Below are 5,914 nucleotides of genomic sequence, written 5' to 3' on the forward strand. Positions count from 1 at the left end.
ATTCTCCCACTCTGGCCTCCTGTGCCTCATCTAGACTTATAATATTCTGATGATATCTTTGGCCTAAGGATGAAAAAATAATAAAACTGGCAAATGGCAACTTTTCGCGATGAGATCAAACTAAAAGTGGGGGATACAATCTGTCATAAGCATTTCGACCCTGATGGCCTTATATGGGAGAATTAATATATATGTATATTAATATTAATCTTTCTCCATTGTTTTGTATTGGAAAAATTATTTTTTACATTCTCATCAACAGAAGGTATTAGATTTGTATAAAATTTGACCCAACCCGATTTCGTCAAATGTCCACGTTTTGAGACCCCCTGAATCCGAAAAACAGGTTTTTACGAGCATATCTTTTATAATACGAAAATTTACCAGAATTATAGCATTTACAAAATTTCAAAAAACACATGAAAATCAACATTTTAAGCTAAAAAGCACACGATATGAAAAAAAGTCTAGAGAAGGAAAATGTTTCTTTTTCAATGCCCTATAAGATTATTCCAACAACTTTTTGAATATTGTTGAAAAATCGAAATTCAAATTTTAACAGCATAAACAATTAATGGAAAATCAAAAATTAAATTCCGCGGTTAAACTGTGCAAAATAGGTGAAAAGATGGCATGACAAAAGTTGTGCATTTTAAGAAGATCTATAAATTTGTTTCAAATCACTTTTTGATAGCATGCGTATTTTGTGTTTTAATCGTAAAAAATTATATTGAAAACAAAAAATCAGCCCGCTGCGTGGGCACCTTCTCATCACAACTTATGTTTTTTAATTTTCTGATTCGTCTCGTGTGTGGGTTTTCAAAATATTTACTTTTTTTCAAATGTTCTTAATGCTATTTTTCACGACTCGAACAAAAAATAGAACTACCAAAACATTATTCATGACAAATTAATTAATTTTTACATTCTCATCCAGAGAAGGTATTAGATTTGTGTAAAATTTGACCCACTCCGTTTTTGTCAAATGTCCACGTTTTGAGACCCCCTGAATCCGAAAAACAGGTTTCCACGAATGTGTCTGTCTGCCTGTGTGTGTGCCTGTGGGTCTGTAGATTTTTAGTTTGTAGCACGATAATTTTCGAGAGAATTGACAGATTGGATTGGCCTTTAGTATACTCTTTTAGTGTCGTAAAATGAAGGTCAAGTTCGTTAACCAGCTATTTTGGATAAAAATTAAAAAAGTGAGCGTACTTTGAAAATTTTTGAGAACACTTTTTTTCAAACTGCAAAAATTGTCTGTATAAATATTTATACTTTTCAATCAGATGATCAATCCATCTTCATGACTTTTTTTATAAAACCAAAATTTACCAGAATTGTAGCATTAACAAAATTTCAAAAACCATACGAAAATCAACATTTTAAGCCAAATAACGCACGATATGAAAAAAGTCAAGGAAAATGTTTCTTTTTCAATTCCCTACAAGATTATTGAAGGCAAAAAATAGAGATTTTGTTTTCGGACGTAAAGGAGTGCCGCAGATTGGTAAGAAAAATTACTTGTTTGGTTCAGAATAGCGTACAGCCCACAAATCTTCACCGATTTCGACAAAAAAAATGTCAAAAGAAGCTAATAAGATTTCTAAGAGAGTTTCCCAGCCTAATTTTTGAATTAGGTTTTAAAATTTTTTATAAATAAACAAATATGACGAAAAAATGGCCTTTTTCTATTTGACGTTAACGGTGTTTGTCAATAATAGGAAAATAGTTGAAATCGCTTGAATGGCATAAAGTAGCATTAGTTAAAGATATTGTAATATTAGACAATATACAAAAAAAATTTGTTATCAACAAATAATTTGTAAACAAGTTTTTTTGAACGATTTTCCATAGATACACGTTTTTTCAAGTTATTTTACAAGAAATTGGAATCGAAAGAATATTATTTTAAAAAATTTCTCTTCGGATTTAATTGTTCATATTATAAACAAATTTAATGTACAAAGGCAGTAATCAGACATTTTTCGACAGAAATGTTCGTTTTTTTCTAGAATAATTTTTTTAAATTTGGAAATTTATGATAATTTTAGCAAAACTTATGATTCGTTGATTAATTTTGTAATTTTTTAAACAAATTTAATAGACCAAAGCATTATTCGGGCATTTGTCGACAGAAAAATTTGGTTTTTCCAATGGCAGTATTTTCAGTTGGGAACTTCATGAGACAATTTCAGCAAAATTCATAATTTCTTCACCAATTTTATGAGTTTTTTCAAACAAATTTAATAAACCAAATGCATTATTGGGGCCTCTGTCGACGGAAATTTTTTTTTTTCGATATCAGACTTGTAATTGGGATCTTCATAATAAATTCGGCAATCTTCATGATGAGTTGGCAAATTTTATGTTTTTTAAAAACAAATTTAATAAACAAATTCATTATTCGGGCATCTGTGGACCGACAAATTCGTTTTTTTCGATTTCAGTCTTTTTAATTGGGAAGTTCATGATAATTTCAGCGAAATTCATAATTGGTTGATCATTTTTTTTTAAACAAATGCATTATTCGAGCATCTCTCGATAAGAAATTTATTTTTTTCGATATCCTAATTAAAACTGTTGACAAGAAAAAAAAGAATTTTTCTGTCAAAAAACGCCTGATTAATGCATTTGTTCATCAAATTTGTTTAAAGAAATAATAAAATTTATCCACTTATTATTATATAGCAGTCAACAAGCGTTATACGTCCTATATTTTTAAAACTTTTTACCGTTGCAAAAAAAGTATTGCGATTATTCTGTGACCTTCTATAGGGAATTTTAACGTAGAATCCGAATTTCAGCAATTTAAAAGTTGATTTTGCTGTTTTTTCGAGTATTTTTAAAAGGAACAGAATGGGGACCCAATGGGGTCTTTACAGTTACTTTGTAGATGCTCTATTCGGTTCTTTCGGTCCGCCAGGGCAAATGCAGTAATCAGGCATTTTTTTATAGAAAAATTCGTTTTTTTCGATGTACATTTTTTTTTAGTCGGAATTTCATGATATTTGACACAACATTCATAATTTGTTTATTAATCTTATGATCTTGTAAACAAATGTAATAAAAAAATGTATTATTCGGTTTTTTAAATGCCAGTCTTTTCATATGAGAACTTGATGGGAATTTCAGCAACTTTCATAATAAGTTAATAAATTTTATTATTTCTTTAAACAAATTTGATGAACAAATGCATTAATCAGGCATTTGTCGACAGAAAAATTAGTTTTTTTCTATGTCAACAGTTTTAATTAGGATATTAAAAAAAATTTCCATCGACAGATGATCGAATAATGCATTTGTTGATTAAATGTATAAAATTGATCAACCAATTATGAATTTCGTTGAAATCATCATGAAGTTTCCAATTAAAAAGACTGAAATCGAAAAAAACGAATTTGTACGTCCACAGATGCCCGAATAATGAATTTGTTTTTAAAAATCATAAAACTTGTCAACTCATCATGAAGGTTGCCGAATTTATTGTGAAGATTCCACTTACAAGTCTGATATCGAAAAAAAAAAATTTCCGTCGATAGATGCCCCAATAATGAATTTGTTTGATAAATTTGTTTTAAAAAACTAATAAAATTATGAATTTTTCTGAAATTGTCTTATGAAGTTCCCAACTGAAAAGACTGCCATTGGAAAAACCAAATTTTTCTGTTGACAAACGCCCCAATTATGTATTTGTTTATTAAATTTGTTTAAAAAATTATAAGATTAATAAAAAAATCATGAATTTCGCTCAAATTATCATAAATTTCCAAATTGAAAAAAATTAGCTAGAAAAAACGAATATTTATGTCGAAATAAGCTCACTTTTTGAATTTTCATCCAAAATGGCTGGCTAACGAACTTAAAATTTATTTTAGGACACTAAAAGAGTATACTAAAGGCCAATCCTATCTGTCAATTCTTTCGAAAGTTATCGTGCTAACAAACTAAAAATCTACAGACCCACAGACACACACACAGGCAGACAGACACATTCGTAAAAACCTGTATTTCAGATTCAGGGGGTCTCAAAACGTGGACATTTGACAAAAACGGGGTGGGTCAATTTTTACACAAATCTAATACATTCTTTTGATGGGAATGTAAAAATTAATTAATTTTTCATGAATAATGTTTTGGCAGTTCTGTTTTTTGTTCAAATCGTGAAAAATAGCATTAAAAACATTTTAAAAAAGTAAATTTTTTAAAACCCACACACGAGACGAATAAGAAAATTAAAAAACTTAAGTTGTGATGAGAATGTGCCTACGCAGCGGGCTGATTTTTTATTGTCAATATAGGTTTTCACGATTAAAACAGAAATTACGCATGCTATCAAAAAGTGATTTGAAACAAATTTATATATCTCCTTAAAATGCACAACTTTCGTCAAGCCATCTTTTCACATATTTTGCACAGATTACCGCAAAATGTAATTTTTGATTTGGCATTATTTTTTTTTTGCTGTCAAAATTTGAATTTTCGATTTTGCAAAAAAAAATCAAAAAGTTGTTAGAATAATCTTGTAGAGCATTAAAAAAAAACACTTTCCTTCTCTGGACTTTTTTCATATCGTGCGTTATTTTGCTTAAAATTTTGATTTTCGTGTTTTTTGAAATTTTGAAAATGCTATAACTCTGGTAAATTTCGACTTTATAAAAAGAGTCATAAGGATAAATTGAATGTCTGATTGAAAAGTATGAATATCCGTACAGACAATTTTTGAATTTTGAAAAAAAGTGGTCTCAAAAATGTTCAAAATACGCTCACTTTTTGAATTTTCACCCAAAATGTCTTGCTAACGAACTTGCACTTTATTTTATGACACTAAAAGAGTATACCAAAGGCCAATCCAATCTGTCAATTCTTTCGAAAGTTATCGTGCTAAGAAACTAAAAATCTACTGGGTTTTCATAAAATTTGTTTATAATGTAAAGAATTAAAATCTTAAGAGAATTTTTTTTTAATATCATATAATTTTAATTCAAATTTCTTGCAATGTAACGAGAAAAAACGAATGATTATGGAAAATCATAGAAAACATTTTTTCAACAAATAATTTGTTTATAAAAATTTTCTTTAATGTATAATATTGGAACATCTTTAGCTAATATTAGTTTATGAAACTTAGGTAATTTTAACACTTTTCCTGTTATTGACGAGCACTGTGAACGTCAAATAGATAAAATGGCCATTTTTTCGTCTTATTTGTTTATTTTTAAAAAATTGAAAACCCAATTAAAAAAATTAGGCTCGACAACTCTCTTAGAAATCTTAACAGCTTTTTTTCAAATTTTTTTTGTTCACATCGCTTAATATTTGTGGGTTGTACGTTATTTTGAACAAAAAATGTCATATTTTTCCCACTGTGGGCCGGGAATGTGAAAATGAGATCATATGAACTCTCATCTAACACAACGCTGCTGAAGGTTGGTTAAAACTCTCGCATAAAATACTAACCAGCTATGACTCTTGGTTGACACTAACCGCCTCCCACCCCCCGCTCCCCAACCCTCGTTAATCGAAGTTTTGTGGGTCACTGAGGTAGGGATATAATTTAGAAGTTGAAAAGAGGTAACGCTGATGTTTCGACCGTATGTGCTACGTTTAAATCGTAAAAATAAAATTGGAAATGAGTAAATTCAGTCTTTGAAAAACCGGCAGAAGTTGCAGTAAAATGTTTAATAACAAATTCTGTTAAGGAATGCGCATTTTTTTAAAAGAGACAATGAAAATACTTCTGTTTTAATATGAATGCATGTTGTGAATCATAATAATATACATTTATGGAAATGATAGACCAGTTGAGATAGAAATTCGAGTGCGAAGCACGAGATACGCGATGAGAATGTATTCGTTAAAGCCTAAGGAGCTTTAACAAAAAAGAAGTCACCATCACCAAATTACTGTTGACGAC

The sequence above is a fragment of the Belonocnema kinseyi genome, chromosome 8 (assembly GCF_010883055.1).
Source record: "Belonocnema kinseyi isolate 2016_QV_RU_SX_M_011 chromosome 8, B_treatae_v1, whole genome shotgun sequence".
Lineage (NCBI taxonomy): Eukaryota > Metazoa > Arthropoda > Insecta > Hymenoptera > Cynipidae > Belonocnema > Belonocnema kinseyi.